The sequence below is a fragment of the Schistocerca americana genome, chromosome 5, assembly GCF_021461395.2.
Source record: "Schistocerca americana isolate TAMUIC-IGC-003095 chromosome 5, iqSchAmer2.1, whole genome shotgun sequence".
NCBI classification, from domain to species: domain Eukaryota; kingdom Metazoa; phylum Arthropoda; class Insecta; order Orthoptera; family Acrididae; genus Schistocerca; species Schistocerca americana.
In genome coordinates, this window is record NC_060123.1 from 117488002 (window position 1) to 117507670 (window position 19669).

The following is a 19669-nucleotide window of genomic DNA, read 5'->3' on the forward strand; positions in this document are numbered from 1 at the left end:
TATCTCGCGTTCCGCATCAGTATACCTTCAAAAATGGTTCAAATGGCTCTGAGCTCTATAGGACTTAACATCTGAGGTCATCAGTCCCCGAGAACTTAGAACTAATTAAACCTAACTAGACTAAGGACATCATACACATCCGTGCCCGATGCAGTATCCGAATCTGCGACCGTAGACTGAAGCGTCTAGAACCTCTCGGCCACACCGGTTGGTAGTTTACCTTCCTCCACAAGGATACTTTATCAGCTCATAGCGTTCTCGCCTCTCCTCACTCACACTGACCTCATCCGAGCAATCTACACTACCCGAAAACTCGACTTCAATAATCCTACCAGCTTTCCAATCCTCGTATGCTACCAGGCCTTTGCCAACACATCCCACCAAGCTTGTATCTACACAGTCTGCACATGCCCTCCCAGAGAAACTTCAGAAATCTCCCCCTATCAGATCACGAACCCTGACCTTTTATCCATCCTACTACCTACAAGTCCAACTTAGACCACTTTATCAGGACTTCCTTTCCCTCCGCTCCACATGATTCCTTACCCACCTTTTCTCCAAATGCCTTTCTGTCCCTACCACTCTTATCCATCAAATTTTAGAGTCACCACTAACCCCCTTTACTCCCCTTCCACTTCTTCTGTCCAAACAACCATCCCTACCCCATCGAACCTATGCACCAGTCCTCCATCCTTGGACCACCACTTTCCTACCCTCTTTATCGACCAACATTTTCCCCTCCGACAACTGACTCTCTATCTCAAGGCAGATCCTTCTAATTTGAGTATCAGAAGAGTGCTTCTTCCAAGTATCACTGTTTCGGTATGATGTATTAAATATTTCTAACGTGCCGTTATTGTGTTTCGTTTTATCTTTTACTATTTCAGTTTTCAGCTAAAAGTGCAGCAAGTCATATCCCTGATTTACATAAGAGTTTTCATTTCATTTCCAGCTTTAAAAAGTTGTACATTCACTATAAATATTTCACGTTTATGTTCCATGGTTTTCATCTCAGTTAGTTGTTGTTGTTATTTGGCGGAAGACGAAAGTCTTGGATATTTGTGGTAAGGTCTTATGGGACCAAACTGCTGAGGTCATCGGTCCCTAAGCTTACACACTACTTAAACTTACTTACGCTAATGATAACACACTTACCCATGCCCGAGGGAGGACTTGTACCTCCGACAGGCGGGGGAGGGGGGGGGGGGGAAGCCGCACGGACCCTGAAAAGGCGCTCGAGACGGCCTGGAGGAAGAGCGGGTTCACTAAATCGCTGACAGCCCTAGTCCTTATGAGGCGCGTGGGGAAGAAAATAAAGAATCAAAAAATCCAGCTGGCAAACAGTTGCTCGCTCAGTTCTGGGCGAGAACCTGGTTGCCCTCGTAGTTTGTCAGTACCAACTCACCGAGACCATGCACACACCCCTCTCCTCACCGCTCTGCAGGGGGTCGTCCTGTACATCTCAACTTTACGCCACCGCCCCCTGTAGCTAAATAGACAACGGGACAGAATGTCAATCTTAAGAGCCCGGGTTCGATTCCCGGGTGGGACCGAGATTTTCTCCGCTCGAGGACTGGGTGTTATGTTGTCCTAATCATCATCATTTCATCCCCATCGACGCGCAAGTCATCCAAGTGGCGTCAAATCGAAATACTTGCACCCGGCGAACTGTCTACCGGACGGGAGGCCCTAGCCACACGAAATTTACGTTTTACTTTACGCCACATGGCGCGACTCCCATGGACGCTGCCCTGTATCCAAATGAGATGAGGCTTCCAGTTCTACATCTACATCTACATTGATACTCCGCAAGCCACCCAACGGTGTGTGGCGGAGGGCACTTTACGTGCCACTGTCATTACCTCCCTTTCCTGTTCCAGTCGCGTATGGTCCGCGGGAAGAACGACTGTCTGAAAGCCTCCGTGCGCGCTCTAATCTCTCAAATTTTACATTCGTGATCTCCTCGGGAAGTATAAGTAGGGGGAAGCAATATATTCGATACCTCATCCAGAAACGCACCCTCTCGAAACCTGGCGAGCAAGCTACACCGCGATGCAGAGCGCCTCTCTTGCAGAGTCTGCCACTTGAGTTTATTAAACATCTCCGTAACGCTATTACGGTTACCAAATAACCCAGTGACGAAACGCGCCGCTCTTCTTTGGATCTTCTCTATCTCCTCCGTCAACCCGACCTGGTACGGATCCCACACTGATGAGCAATACTCAAGTATAGGTCGAACGAGTGTTTTGTAAGCCACCTCCTTTGTTGATGGACTACATTTTCTAAGCACTCTCCCAATGAATCTCAACCTGGTACCCGCCTTACCAACAATTAGTTTTATATGATCATTCCACTTCAAATCGTTCCGTACGCATACTCCCAGATATTTTACAGAAGTAACTGCTACCAGTGTTTGTTCCGCTATCATATAATCATACAATAAAGGATCCTTCTTTCTATGTATTCGCAATACATTACATTTGTCTATGTTAAGGGTCAGTTGCCACTCCCTGCACCAAGTGCCTATCCGCTGCAGATCTTCCTGTATTTCGCTACAATTTTCTAATGCAGCAACTTCTCTGTATACTACAGCATCATCCGCGAAAAGCCGCATGGAACTTCCGACACTATCTACTAAGTCATTTATATATATTGTGAAAAGCAATGGTCCCATAACACTCCCCTGTGGCACGCCAGAGGTTACTTTAACGTCTGTAGACGTCTCTCCATTGATAACAACATGCTGTGTTCTGTTTGCTAAAAACTCTTCAATCCAGCCACACAGCTGGTCTGATATTCCGTAGGCTCTTACTTTGTTTATCAGGCGACAGTGCGGAACTGTATCGAACGCCTTCCGGAAGTCAAGAAAAATAGCATCTACCTGGGAGCCTGTATCTAATATTTTCTGGGTCTCATGAACAAATAAGGCGAGTTGGGTCTCACACGATCGCTGTTTCCGGAATCCATGTTGATTCCTACATAGTAGATTCTGGGTCTCCAGAAATGACATGATACGCGAGCAAAAAACATGTTCTAAAATTCTACAAGAGATCGACGTAAGAGATATAGGTCTATAGTTTTGCGCATCTGATCGACGACCCTTCTTGAAGACTGGGACTATCTGTGCTCTGTTCCAATCATTTGGAACCCTCCGTTCCTCTAGAGACTTGCGGTACACGGCTGTTAGAAGGGGGGCAAGTTCTTTCGCGTACTCTGTGTAGAATCGAATTGGTATCCCGTCAGGTCCAGTGGACTTTCCTCTATGATCCGATATCACGCCAGGGAACTTTGTTACTGTCATTGTCAAGCGATCACATACTATGTTTCAGTAGTTCTGACAACTAAATTTTCTTTGAACTTGTGCTGGGAATAAAGTGTTCTTATTTCAACTTGGAACCATCATTTGCTATGGCGAACAATACCAAGAACAGCATTGCTAGATTTTTTTCATTACGTGAGGAATCAGAAGCTACGACTTGCTGACGCACTAAATACTGGATCATGTGTCACTATTATTACACTGAGTAGTAGAAAAATTGTTGGAAGGGATGTGGAGCTGACACAACATTTTTATGGTGGTAGTATACGGCAGTGTTGTTGTAGATCGACCGATCACACAGTGCTATTACTGGGACAACATTTTATGTTAAAGAGAAAGCATGTATATTGCTTTAGAAACTGAGAACCTCATGTGATTTGGCAGTCAGTGTCGTGAGTTTCCATACTGGTTGTACCACAGTTTGACATTTGGCTATTCGGAGGTGATAATAATGTCAGCAGATCCGTTATACTTCCGTTGCTGGCAATTATGTGCCACCTGTACTATCACCGCTATCATAGTGAGCTGTAGAATCTGGGACGCTGTTCAGAAGTGGGCACAATCCGTAACACTTGGCATTCACGTATTTACAGACTATATTCGTCTGTACAAAGTCCTAAACCGTGGCACCCGCAAAAGAGTTTCAGTTTAATTACTGACTGATACGACACGATTCTAGCCTCATACACATCAGTCCATGTCTTCGAAATGTTCAAATCTTTTATCGTGATCCACAGATATGCTTCCATGCATAAAAACAGAAAACATTTCTCACAGTTTACATAGTGCTAATCATCGCCTTTCTTCAGTTCACGCTTTACAGGTCGAATTTTGATTTACCCTTTTTTTCATTCTTATTTACGCACTAAAATCACACATCCCACGTCTTACGACAAGAAACAAAGGTCTCCTCGTCATCGTCCTACCACGCAAGTATGCAAGTTCCATATTCCAAAAGTCTGCCTTATTGCAGGGAGGACTACGCAGGAACGTTGAAACATATGGCTTTTGTAATAGTTGATTATCTTGAGATTTACTGCCAAACATAATGAATAAACGAAAATTGTTTTCTACGACTTCGTATACAATGGTAGGTTCAAATGGTTTAAATGGGTCGAAGCACATCTGAGGTCATCAGTCCCCTAGGCTTAGAACTACTTAAACCTAACCTAAGGACAGCACACACATCCATGCCCGAGACGATTCGAAACTGCGACCGCAGCAGCCGCATGGTTCCGGACTGCAGCGCCTAGAACCGCTCGGCAAACAATGGTAGTTCGAGGTGAGCTAAAGAGTGTTGCGGCTACTGTCATCATAGGAAACTGGAGCAGAAATTAGTAGCAAACAAGATAACGTAGTAAACAGAAAATTCTTCAAGCACACGAGGACTCATTACAAATGACGCAGTAAGAAATAGAATGCAACTATCACAATGTCAATAAGCACAAACGATTATGTAGCGAAGAGGCTCCATTTGTAATGTTGCGAATGGCTGCCGCCGGCTGTCCTGTATTGCCGCGGCAGAGGGTGCTCTTTGGGCAGCACCACTGGAGGCGTGTATCAGCGAGCACGCGTCTTTTTTCTTGCCACATGCCACGGGACCTCCAATGGCGTCTGACGGAAACTTGCTATTCCGTTGCTATGACGAACTAGGGGTGACCTATACGTTATGACACAAAAATAATAAACAAAAAAGTATTAATTACCGGTACGTATATTTTAGTTCATATTACAGAGTAAATTAGTTCGACAGCAACTGGAGGTCAAAGGTTTTCCGTGTTTCCATTTTCTCTGACGTATCAATGCGGTTATTTTTCTTTAATCCTCAGCTGTATTACATATCTTTCTGTGGTATTTCCAGCAGCATTTTCTGATCCTGTTGTGAATAATAATTATTTGGATAACTGAAAATCAAGTAGCACACTGTTTGACATGAAAGGGGCTATCACTGGCGAATCAGTTGTTTCGCTACAAGTCTCAAACGGCTATCAGCAGTAGCAGGCATTACATTAAGCTTTGACAACCGATGAGTGTGTGCTTTGTTTATCTACATCTACATCTATACTCCGCGAGCCACCTTACGGTGTGTGGCGGAGGGTACTTATTGTACCACTATCTGATCCCCCCTTCCCTGTTCCATTCACGAATTGTGCGTGGGAAGAACGACTGCTTGTAAGTCTCCGTATTTGCTCTAATTTCTCGGATCTTTTCGTTGTGATCATTACGCGAGATATATGTGGGCGGTAGTAATATGTTGCCCATCTCTTCCCGGAATGTGCTCTCTCGTAATTTCGATAATAAACCTCTCCGTATTGCGTAACGCCTTTCTTGAAGTGTCCGCCACTGGAGCTTGTTCAGCATCTCCGTAACGCTTTCGCGCTGACTAAATGTCCCCATGACGAATCGCCCTGCTTTTCGCTGGATCATGTCTATCTCTTCTATTAATCCAACCTGGTAAGGGTCCCATACTGATGAGCAATACTCAAGAATCGGACGAACAAGCGTTTTGTAAGCTACTTCTTTCGTCGATGAGTCACATTTTCTTAGAATTCTTCCTATGAATCTCAACCTGGCGCCTGCTTTTCCCACTATTTGTTTTATGTGATCATTCCACTTCAGATCGCTCCGGATAGTAACTCCTAAGTATTTTACGGTCGTTACCGCTTCCAATGATTTACCACCTATGGCATAATCGTACTGGAATGGATTTCTGCCCCTATGTATGCGCATTATATTACATTTATCTACGTTTAGGGAAAGCTGCCAGCTGTCGCACCATGCATTAATCCTCTGCAGGTCCTCCTGGAGTACGTACGAGTCTTCTGATGTTGCTACTTTCTTGTAGACAACGGTGTCATCTGCAAATAGCCTCACGGAGCTACCGATGTTGTCAACTAAGTCATTTATGTATATTGTAAACAATAAAGGTCCTATCACGCTTCCCTGCGGTACTCCCGAAATTACCTCTACATCTGCAGATTTTGAACCGTTAAGAATGACATGTTGTGTTCTTTCTTCTAGGAAATCCTGAATCCAATCACAAACCTGATCCGATATTCCGTAAGCTCGTATTTTTTTCACTAAACGTAAGTGCGGAACCGTATCAAATGCCTTCCTGAAGTCCAGGAATACGGCATCAATCTGCTCGCCAGTGTCTACGGCACTGTGAATTTCTTGGGAAAATAGGGCGAGCTGAGTTTCACATGATCTCTGTTTGCGGAATCCATGTTGGTTATGATGAAGGAGATTTGTATTATCTAAGAACGTCATAATACGAGAACACAAAACATGTTCCATTATTCTACAACAGATTGACGTAAGCGAAATAGGCCTATAATTATTCGCATCTGATTTATGACCCTTCTTGAAAATGGGAACGACCTGCGCTTTCTTCCAGTCGCTAGGTACTTTACGTTCTTCCAGCGATCTACGATAAATTGCTGATAGAAAGGGGGCAAGTTCTTTAGCATAATCACTGTAGAATCTTAAGGGTATCTCGTCTGGTCCGGATGCTTTTCCGCTACTAAGTGATAGCAGTTATTTTTCAATTTCGATATCGTTTATTTCAATATTTTCCATTTTGGCGTCCGTGCGACGGCTGAAGTCAGGGACCGTGTTACGATTTTCCGCAGTGAAACAGTTTCGGAACACTGAATTCAGTATTTCTGCCTTTCTTCGGTCGTCCTCTGTTTCGGTGCCATCGTGGTCAACGAGTGACTGAATAGGGGATTTAGATCCGCTTACCGATTTTACATATGACCAAAACTTTTTAGGGTTCTTGTTTAGATTGTTTGCCAATGTTTTATGTTCGAATTCGTTGAATGCTTCTCTCATTGCTCTCTTTACGCTCTTTTTCGCTTCGTTCAGCTTTTCCTTATCAGCTATGATTCGACTACTCTTAAACCTATGATGAAGCTTTCTTTGTTTCCGTAGTACCTTTCGTACATGATTGTTATACCACGGTGGATCTTTCCCCTCGCTTTGGACCTTAGTCGGTACGAACTTGTCTAAGGCGTACTGGACGATGTTTCTGATTTTTTTCCACTTTTGATCCACTTCCTCTTCCTCAGAAATGAACGTTTGATGGTGGTCACTCAGATATTCTGCGATTTGTGCCCTATCACTCTTGTTAAGCAAATATATTTTCCTTCCTTTCTTGGCATTTCTTATTACACTTGTAGTCATTGATGCAACCACAGACTTATGATCACTGATACCCTCTTCTACATTCACGGAGTCGAAAAGTTCCGGTCTATTTGTTGCTATGAGGTCTAAAGTTATGTAAACGTGTCATAGAAATAATCATTTATATGCTGGTGTCTTTTTCTTTGTTAGCAAGCAATTTTACCTCGGAACAGCGTTGTGGTTTACAGATAGATGGTTGCTGTTAACGTTTACCGATGCTGATGCCTTGCGAACAAAATTGTAACGGGCGTGTAATTTAGTAAAGAGAATGAAGTTCAGGGGCAGTTTACACATATGTTATAGCTTCGGTTGTAAATTTCCGAATGAGAACTAGAATATTTCATAAATCACAAGCAACACTGCAATTACTTGCTGAGTGCAGTACCTGTCTCCATATTAGAATACAATTCAAGTTAGTATTGTACATGGTAGCTAGTAAACACTACAATTCTTCAATAAGGTCACACTAGCCCGTCGTGTTACGATAATATGAGGATAAATGAATGTGAAACGAAGATGGTGTAGTAGAGTAGAAATAAATCAGTTGACCGCGAGGGAACACACTTACGAAATGTTGCTGAAAGAAGTTTTTAACATCAGAAGTTAAGAGACACCACTTTGGAATGACAATAGAAACAGAAGCTTGTTTGAAAAATAGAATTATGTTAAACTCGAAACCTAATCATAATCATATGCATCTCACCCACTCTTTTAAAATTTTTTTAAGTTCACAGTAGTGATTTCTTCCATTATGTTGTCTTATCAAGTGTATTAGCAACCGCTAGATGGGAATACACAGCATGATGGGCTTACAGATATCTTTGTTTCTTTTTTATAGTAGTGTGCTAGAGACGATGCATATACATATACAGCATGAGGGTAAAAATACGTCTCGCTGTAGAGAAGCATTGTCAAACCATAAAAGTGGTTTTCAAGAAGCTTCGTACCTTGAATAAAAAGTTCGCGGGTTTCCTACCGCGTCAATTGCTTAAAACTAAACGAGCTTACGGCCAAGCACCCCTTGGCCATAGTCAAGTGTTATGACTGCCGGTGGGCTGTTGGTGCGCCCTTATATACGCTAGCTGCCGGCTGTGACGTCACTGGTCCCCATGCCACTGTCATATATGGGCATGTTTTGAGTCGGCGTTCGATGTACCCTCTTCAACCGCGTGATCGCTGGATCCCACGCAGCGCTGAGCTGCAAGCCACCGTCTCTATTCAGGGTGTTTGCGGTAAATTTTATTTCAGTAGCTTCCATTATTAAGGTTTCTCAGAAGCCGTTAGTGCGACCCACGACAGAGGTATCGTCAAATTTTATGTGGTGACCGTTTTCTAACGCATGCTGAGCTAACGCAGTTTTCTCTGGATAGCGTAGGCGATAATACCTATCATGTTCTTTACCCAGCAGAATGTATCAGCAGAATCAATCGCCTACGTCTTAGTGAGGATGATATTCTGGTCACTTTTGATGTAGTGGCGCTGTTGACGAATGTGCCTATCAAAGACGCTTGGGGCCTAATATCCCAGTACTTTGTAAGTGATGTGGTCGTGCTATTTAGGAACACTCTTACGTCCTCCTATTTCGTGTACAAAGGCCAATATTACGATCAGACAGACGGCGTAGCAATGGGTAGATCGCTAGCTCCAGCTGTTGCAAACCTCTTCATGGAGAATTTCGAGGATATTGATCTATATACTGAGTCATTGAAGCCGAAGTATTTCTTTCGATACGTTGACAACACGTTCGTCATTTGACCACACAGACGCGAGAAACTAGACGAGTTTTTGGAACACCTCAATGGCATCAACTGTAATATTCAGTTCACCATGGAGGTGGAAAAAGATAATGCATTTCACTTCCACGACTTCCTTGTCCACCGTAAACGAAATGGGTGCCTTGGCCACAGCGTCTACAGAAAACCCACCCACATAGACTTGTACCTGCAAGACACCAGCCATCATCATCCAGCACAGAAGCGCACAGTATTACAAACATTGGTGCATCGTGCTAGAGTGATATCAGACAACGATAACCTGCCCCATGAACTGAGCCACCTACTCAAGGTTTTCAGGAATAATGGCTACAGTGCCCATCAAGTGAAAGACGTGATACTGGAAAATTTCAGAATAAAACCACCGACGAAGAGCATGAAAAGAAACTTGCATTGTTGTCATTCTGTGGCTCTGTGTCGGACAAGATAAGCCGCCTGTTGTAAAGATACATGATCCAATCAATCTTCAGGCCTCCAACGAAAATCCATCAATTATTGACACAAGTTAAAGACGCAGTAGGTCTCAGAACACCTCGAAATACGTTGTGAGTGTGGCCAGAAGTACATCGGACAAACAGTGCGCACTGTGGAACAACGCAGGAAAGAACATGAGATGTATTATCGCCTACGCAATCCAGAGAAATCAGCGTTAGCTCAGCATGCGTTAGAAAACGGTCACCACATAAAATTTGACGATACCTCTGTCGTGGGTCGCACTAACGGCTTCTGAGAAACCTTAATAAAGGAAGCTACTGAAATGAAATTTACCGCAAACACACTGAATAGAGACGGTGGCTTGCAGCTCAGCGCTGCGTCGGATCCAGCGACCACGCGGTTGAAGAGGGTACATCGAACGCCGACTCAAAACATGCCCATATATGGCAGTGTCATGGAGACCAGTGACGTCACAGCCGGCAGCTAGCGTATATAAGGGCGCACCAACAGCCCACCGGGAGTCATACCACTTGACAATGGCCAACGAGTGCTTGGCCGAAAGCTCTTGTAGTTTTAAGTAATTGACGCGGTTGGAAAGCCGAGAACTTTTTATTCAGTGTTACCACCGCGACACTCTGAATTCATACACATTCGTACCTACTTTTCCCACTAGAAATGGGCTTGTCGTAATTACGCACTTCAAAAAAACTTTTGTATCATCCCGGTTCCCAGAACTCCTGAAGATAGACGTTCACTGTGGATATTGTATTACAGACACAGTCCCTTTGACGGTTCAGAGATGTCACTAAACCCGCCAAAAGATGTAATGCATGAGCAGCGCCAATTAGACGGAGGGGTCCGACAGCCGATCAGTTCCAGTCATTGCACCAAGAAGTAGGAAAACGGCTAGTGTTGTCCGTGGTTCAATCATGCCCAGTCGGTCAATATCGCGGTTCGATCGCGTCCGTATTGTTACTTTGTGTCAAGAAGGGCTCTCAACAAGGGAAGTGTCCAGGCGTCTCGGAGTAAACCAAACCGATGTTGTTCGAAAATGAAGTAGATACAGAGAGACAGGAACTGGCGATGGAATGTCCCGCTCAGGCGGCCCCAGAGCTACAGCTGCAGTGAATGACCGCTGCCTACGGATTATGGCTCGGAGTAACACTGACAGCAACGCCACTATGTTGAATAATGCTTTTCGTGCAGCCACAGGACGTCGTGTTACGACTCAGACGGTGGGTAATTGGCTGCATGATGCGCAGCTTCACTCCCGACGTCCACGGCGAGGTCCATCTGTCTTTGTAACCACGACCAATGCAGCGCGGTACTGCTGGGCCCCAGCCGGCCGTGGTGGCTGAGCGGTTCTAGGCGCTACAGTCTTTAACAGAGCGACTGCTACGGTCGCAGGTTCGAATCCTGCCTCGGGCATGGATGTGTGTGCTGTCCTTAGGTTAGTTAGGTTTAAGTAGTTCTAGGGGACTGATGACCTCAGAAGTTAAGTCCTATAGTGCTCAGAGCCGTTTTATGAACAGATGGGCGCAACAACATGCCCATTGGACCATTCAGGATTGGCATCACGTTTCCTTCACCGATGAGTGTCACATAAGCTTTGAATTAGACAATCGCTGGAGACGTGTTTGGAGGCAACCCGGTCTGGCTGAACGGCTTACACACATTGTGCAGCCATTGCAGCTAGGTGGAGGTTCCCTGCTGTCTTGGGATGGCATTATGCGGGCTGACGTACGCCGCTGGTGGTCATGGAAGACCCCATAACGGCTGTACGATACGTGAGTGTCATCCTTCAACCGACAGTGCTACAAAAAAAAAAAAATGGTTCAAATGGCTCTGAGCGCTATGGGACTTAACTTCTGAGGTCATCAGTCCCCTAGAACTTAGAACTACTTAAACCTAACTAACCTAAGGACATCACACACATCCGTACCCGAGGCAGGATTCGAACCTGCGACCGTAGCAGCCGCGTGGTTCCGGACTGACGTTGCAAGAACCGACAGTGCTATCACATCGGCAGCATATTGGCGAGGCACTCCTCTTTATGGACGACATTTCGCGCCCCCATCGTGGACATCTCGTGAATGACTTTATTCAGGATAACGACATCAAAATGGTTCAAATGGCTCGGAGCACTATGGGACTCAACTGCTGAGGTCATTAGTCCCCTAGAACTTAGAACTAGTTAAACCTAACTAACCTAAGGACATCACAAACATCCATGCCCGAGGCAGGATTCCAACCTGCGACCGTAGCGGTCTTGCGGTTCCAGGCTGCAGCGCCTTTAACCGCACGGCCACTTCGGCCGGCGATAACGACATCGCTCGATTAGAGTGGCCAGCATGTCCTGCAGACATGAACCCCATGGAACATGCCTGGGATCGATTGAATAGGGCCGTTCATGGAGGACGTAACTCACGAACCACTCTGAGGGTTCTACACCTAATCGCCGTTGAGGGGTGGGATAATCTGGACCAACAGTGCCTTGATGAACTTGTGGATAGTGTGCCACGAGGAATACAGGCATGGATCAATGTAAGGGGACGTGCTACTGCGTATTAGAGGTACCGGTGTGTACAAAAACCTGGACCACCATCTCTGAAGTTCTTGCTGCATGTTGGTACAACATGCAATGTGTGGTTTTCATTAGCAATAAAAAAGGCGGAAATGATGTTTCTGTCGATCTCTATTCCAATTTTCAGTACAGGTCCCGGAACTTTCGGAATCGAGGTGATGCAACGATTTTGCCACGTTTATCTCGAATTTCTGTTCAGTGCACCAACCTTCCACATCGATTATTGTTTCTTGTAGCTTTGAAACCCATTTGTAGAAATTTCAATCTTCCCGTTTTAATGACCAACAACTCTACAAAACTTTTTCTGATGTGTGCATGAAAACGACAATTCCAAAAACTATCAATATCCTTTAGCTTAATGGTGTTATGTTCTTACGTGTTTCAAAATTACATTGCATGTTTTTCAAAGAAAATCTGAAAGTATTTATTTGGTATTAATGAAGGTAAGAGATATTGCAATGTGCGAGGTTTCCAATTCGAGTGAAACAGTATGACGTCTGAATAAGAGCCACCTGGTAATGTTGAGGGCTAAATAATAAATAATTGCTTGGACGCATCACCCACTGCTTACAAAAATATGTCGAAAAACAACTAGCTACAGCTGGGAACTTGTTTTTTTTTTAATACAAAAAATCTTTTTGCAGCTGACCTTGTAGTCGTACAGGGTAGCAAAACTTTGTTTCAAAGATGCGTCGATAGACATTACGATATCTCTAACGGATATAATGTGAAAATATCCAGACCAAAAATAAAACTGATGGAATTCAAAGGGATAAAACCGTTGTGTACTAAGAAGGTGACAGGGAGGGACTCAGCTGAATAAGTTAGCCACTTTATTTACTTGGAAAAAACTATAAGCTACCAGAACGAACTCATATTGGCACAGATTTAAGAAACAGCAAACGATACGCTGAAGAAAACAATATAACGTTGAGAAATAACGTTGGGAGAGACACAAAAATTAAGTCCTACAATATGGTTGCCGTCCCCATATTGCTAATTGAAAGTAAAACTTGGGCAAAAGCTAGAAACGAGAACCCATGCGGCAGAAATGAAATTTCTAAGAAGTGTCAAGAGCTGCGAAAGATTAGATAGAGTCTGAGAGAGAGCCTGTCTAATAGACAAAGCTGGCAAGAAAATTTACACAAATTGCCAGATTCGAAACTACAAAGAAAGCTTTAATTTTCATGACGTAAGAGAATCTCAGAGATTAGCCGATATCAGTCTCTGAAATATAAAGTCAGTGGCGAGATTAGAATGTTTATGATGGACGGGGACTCGAACAAGAATTTCCCAAGTTACGCCTAACCGAGATGTACAACCCAAATTCTCAGCTTCTTGCACACTACACAAAGAGTGACCACTGTCAGTTATCTTCCTTTCTGGCAGCTTCACCTGATTGCTACAGAATTTCGGACACAGTGTGCATATTTTCAAGCCGGCATCAGTTTTTGTTTTCGTATCTCTATCATATCGTCAATGTATGTAGTAAATGTGTGAGTGGTAAGCTACACCATTGTCTTGTGTCTTGTGATACAACCAATGAGACTTTATTCTTATTTTTGTGCCTCTGAATAGGCCCTCTATCACCTTTATTATTTGCTCAGGATATCGGTTCATGATCAGTATGTCCCAGAAGAATGTTCTGTCTACATGGTCCAAGCCTATCCTTCTCTACTGTACTCTCCACAACGATGTCTCTGAACGCTTCAGATTAGGCGGAATTCAAGAGGCCTCAGAAATGCGGCAGGAAGGGCACTTAGACATGGTGAATTCAACATTCCTAGTGAAAATAACCCCGTAGAGAAATTAAGCAGCTCCTGCCTTGCAGCTAGATGACTGGTTCATCAAACACTAAAGGAGTAAACCTTGATCAAGAGCTATTAGGAAGTCGTAAGACCAAAAGGTGGCAGCCCTAGCTCTTGCCTTGCCTGGCTGCTAGATGACATATCGTACCTTGAGAGTATAAGTTGGACATAATTTGCAAAGAGACCGCCAGAGCTTCGCAGATGATTCTGCAAAGGACACAGTCACTGCTTCTTTAGGCCACCAAGTGTCGCCTCCTGTATTACCCCGGCATGGTACATAGATTTCTCACGTGAAGCATGCATTGAATGACAGATTTCTCTATGTTGAAGACGATGTGGTTTTCGATGTGGAAGGAGTCTTGAATAGCTTCTACAATTGAGTTCTCCGCAAGGTTGTCCATATTTTGGAAAAACCTTCCGCACTTAAGGAGGATATACAATCTCTTATGTTGAGGTTAATATTGAAGTTTATGACTATTCGTCATTTCTATTTTGTTATATATTGATTCTACTACTTGTTCTCGTACCTACTATTTTTTCATCACCTTTCAAATTTTACATTGAGTCCTTTGACGATTAGGGCTAGCTTAAAGATTCAAAGTGACCTCTGGCGTGTATATATAGTAAGAGGATGTGCGTACATTTTTTTGAGAATTTTACATTCTTTTGAGTATTTGAAACTGTGCCGAACGTCGAAACTGGTCAATAGTGTTTAATAAGGTTCGTATTTTAACTAAAAAGGGAGGGGTTAATTCTATCTTTCTTTCAAAAGGGTAGAGAGTTTTGAAATGTGGTCCTACCGATATATACTGAAGATCAGATGAGTGTATCGAGGAATCAATGAAGGGCACTGAATGTAATTGTGGAGAAAAGCCTTTATATTATTTGGTTCAGAAACTACGTAAATTGGTCGCGTAGCTACGACTGTGTTTAAGTCCCTGTCTGATTCCTAAGCATTTCAAGATTCAGATCCCTAGAGATTACATATGTTGAGGTAGTGTCAGATCCATTTCACATCCTTTTATTTTTCATAACTGTTCATTGGACTTGTTTCTTGTCAAATATTTGCGAACATAGTCAACCTGTCGGAAGGAAACATGCCATTCTGTTATTTAGATTTGCCTGTTTGGTAATTGGTCATCTGGGCCGGTACTCATGACCCCTTTCCTAATCTAGCTGAAACTAAATTCCAATCCGACAACTGACGACACAAATCTAGATTAATAAAAGGTCCAAAGGATTACTCTGGAGTGTGCCTCATAACTTGCACTTTAACTGATCGCTTTGCTTGCTGTGATTCAATCTTGGCTAAGGTTGCTTTCCACGAGTAATTTCAGTGTAATTGACGTCGTACAAACACCTTCTTATGACAGAATCTACGAAGGTAACTCCACTCAACAGTGTAAGGAATAAGGAAGTCATGTTCTATTGCAATGTGCTTAGGTGAGCGGTCTTCTCATTGACGGTACATTTATGCCTGCTGCTCACGCAACTGCTCCAGCAACAATGATACTGCTTAGCAATTTACCATCGTTTACACCTACAAACGATTTGCAGGTGCCAGTTGAGAGTTGTCAGTCTGTAGCTTGGGTCTTTCTGTGGCTCATGAGGAATGTGTGCTGATACGTAACTTCCTGGTATATTAAAACTGTGTACTGAACCGAGAATCGAACTCCCGAGTTCGGCACACAATTTTAATTTGGCTCGAAGTTGTTGTTGTTGTGGTCTTCAGTCCTGAGACTGGTTTGATGCAGCTCTCCATGCTACTCCATCCTGTGCAAGCTTCTTCATCTCCCAGTACCTACTGCAGCCTACGTCCTTCTGAAACTGCTTAGTGTATTCATCTCTTGGTCTCCCTCTACGATTATTACCCTCCACGCTGCCCTCCAATACTAAATTGGTCGTCCCTCGATGTCTCAGAACATGTCCTACCAACCGATCCCTTCTTCGAGTCAAGTTGTGCCACAAGCACTTCTTCTCCCCAATCCTACTCAATACCTCCTCATTAGTAATGAGATCTACCCATCTACTCTTCAGCATTCTTCTGCAGCACCACATTTCGAAAGCTTCTATTCTCTTCTTGTCTAAACTATTTATCGTCCACGTTTCACTTCCATACATGGCTACACTCCATACAAATACTTTCAGAAACGACTTCCTGACGCTTAAATCTATACTCGGTGTTAACAAATTTTTCTTCTTCAGAAACGCTTTCCTTGCCATTGCCAATCTACATTTCATATCCTCACTACTTTGACCATCATCAGTTATTTTGCTAACCAAATAGCAAAACTCCTTTACTACTTTAAGTGTCTCATTTCCTAATCTAATTCCCTCAGCATCACCCGACTTAGTTCTACTACATTCCTTTATCCTCGATTTGCTTTTGTTGATGTTCATCTTATACCCTCCTTTCAAGACACTGTCCATTCCGTTCAACTGCTCTTCCAAGTCCTTTGCTGTCACTGATAGAATTACAATGTCATCGGCGAACCTCAAATTTTTTATTTCTTCGCCATGGATTTTAATACCTACTCAGAACTTTTCTTTTGTTTCCTTTATTGCTTGCTCAATATACAGATTGAATAAAATCGGGGATAGGCTACAACTCTCACTCCCTTCCCAACCACTGCTTCCCTTTCATTCCCCTCGACTCTTATAACGGCCATCTGCTTTCTGTACAAATTGTGAATTGCCCTTCGCTCCCTGTATTTTACCGCTGCCACCTTCAGAATTTGAAAGAGAGTATTCCAACGTTGTCTAAAGCTTTCTCTAAATCTACAAATGCTAGAATCGTAGTTTGCCTTTCCTTAGTCTTTCTTCTAAGATAAGTCGTAGGGTCAGTATTGCCTCACGTGTTCCAACATTTCAACGTTATCCAAACTGATCTTCCCCGAGGTCGGCTTCTATCAGTTTTTCCATTCGTCTGTAAAGAATTCGTGTTAGTATTTTGCAGCTGTGACTTTATAAACTGATAGTTCGGTAATTTTCACATCTGTCAACACGTGATTTCTTTAGGATTGGAATTATTATATTCTTCTTGAAGTCTGAGGGTATTTCGCCTGTCTCATACATCATGCTCACTAGATGGTAGAGATTTGTAAGGCCTGGCCCTTCCAAGGCTGTCAGTATTTCTAACCTACTGTTGTCTATTCCCGGGGCCTTGTTTCGACTTAGGTCTTTCAGTGCTCTGTCAAACTCTTCGCGCAGTATAATATCTCCCATTTTATCTTCATCTACATCCTCTGCCATTTCTGTAACATTGCCCTCAAGTACATCGCCCTTGTGTAGACCCTTTATATACTAGTTCCACCTTTCTGCTTTCCCTTCTTTGCTTAGAACTGGGTTTCCATCAAAGCTCTTGATATTCATGCAAGTGGTTTTCCTTTCTCCAAAGTTCTCCTTAATTTTCCTGTAGGCAGCATCTATCTTACCCCTAGTGAGATAAGCCTCTACATCCTTACATTTGTCCTCTAGCCATCCCTGCTTAGCCATTTTGCACTTCCTTTCGATATTATTTTTGAGACTTTTGTGTTCCTTTTTGCCTGCTTCATTAACTGAGTTTTTATAATCTCTCGTTTTATCAATTAAATGGAATATTTCTTCTGTTACCCAAGTGTTTCTACGGGCCCTCGTCTTTTTACCTATTTGATCCTCTGCTGCCTTCACTACTTCATCCCTCAAAGCAACCCATTTTTCTTCTACTGTATTTCTTTCCCCCATTCCAGTCAATTGTTCCCTTATGCTCTCCCTGAAACTGTCTACAACCTCTGGTTTACCTTTTAGTGTCTCCAGGGTTCTTCCATGTAAACAACCTTCTTTCATGATTCTTGAACCAAGTGTTAGCTATGATTAAGTTATGCTGTGTGCAAAATTCTACCAGGCGGCTTCCTCTTTCATTTCTTAGCCCTAATCCATATTCACCTACTACGTTTCCTTCTCTCCCTTTTCCTACTGTCGAATTCCAGTCACCCATGACTATTAAATTCTCGTCTCCCTTCACTACCTGAAAATTTCTTTTATCTCATCATACATTTCATCAATTTCTTCGCTATCTGCAGAGCTAGTTGTCATATAAAGTTGTACTACTGTAGTAGGCGTGGGCTTCGTGTCTTTCTTGGCCACAATAACGCGCTCACTATGCTGTTTGTAGTAGATTACCCGTACTCCTATTTTTTTATTTATTATTAAGCCTACTCCTGCATCACCCCTATTTGATTCTGTATTTATAACCCTGTATTCACCTGACCGAAAGTCTTGTTACTCTTGCTACCGAACTTCACTAATTCCCACAATATCGAACTTCAACCTATCCATTTCCCTCTTTAAATTTTGTAACCTACCTGCCTCATTAAGGGATCTGACATTCTACGCTCCGATCCGTAGAACGCCAGCTTTCTTTATCCTGATAACTATGCCCTCTTGCCGGCCGAAGTGGCCGTGCGGTTAAAGGCGCTGCAGTCTGGAACCGTAAGACCACTACGGTCGCAGGTTTGAATCCTGCCTCAGGCATGGATGTTTGTGATGTCCTTAGGTTAGTTAGGTTTAACTAGTTCTAAGTTCTAGGGGACTGATGACCTCAGCAGTTGAGTCCCATAGTGCTCAGAGCCATTTTTTTTATGCCCTCTTGAGTAGTCCCAGCCCGAAGATCCGAATGGGGGACTATTTTACCTCCGGAACATTTTACCCAAGAGGACGCCATCATCATTTAATCATACAGTAAAGCTGCATGCCCTCTGGAAAAATTTACGGCTGTAGTTTCACCTTGCTTTCAGCCGTACGCAGCACTAGCACAGCTAGGCCGTTCTGGTTAGTGTTACAATGGAAGATCAGTCAATCATCCAGACTGTTGCCTCTGCATCTACTGAAAAGGCTGCTGCCTCTCTTCAGGAACAACACGTTTGTCTGGCCTCTCAACAGATACCCCTTTGTTGTGGTTGCACCTACGGTACGGCTATCTGTATCGCTGAGGCACGTAAGCCTCCCCACCAACGGCAAGGTCCATGGTTCATGGGACGTTACTTAATTCATTTCTTGTTATTCTGAACCAAGACGTTCGTCATGTTTAGTTTCATCAGTGTGAGCAGATCTTTGTGAAAGTAATGTGCAGCAAACAGACACCTTTTGATATCCTTTCGGTAGTTGGTTAATCCCACGTCACTTGAATATAGAGGTCATCAGCAAGTCTGATAAGTGAGGGTCATTACTTTTATAACTTTCTCGTGGTGCTAGTCTCCCATTAATTAACAGATAGCCGGGTTGTGTGGACGAGCGGTTCTAGGCGCTACAGTCTGGAACCGTGTGACCACTACGGTCGCAGGTTCGAACTCTGCCTTGTTCATGGATGTGTGTGATGTCCTAAGTCTAATTAGGTTTAAGTAGTTCTAAGTTCTAGGTGACTGATGACCTTAGAAGTTAAGTCTCATAGTGCTCAGAGCCATTTTTGAACAGATAGCTTCAGATCAGCCAAATAATAATAATAACAATAATAAATTTTATTGGAGACAAATAGCCATACGAGTTCTAAGTACAGTTACAGTAATACACAAAATTACCATATTATATG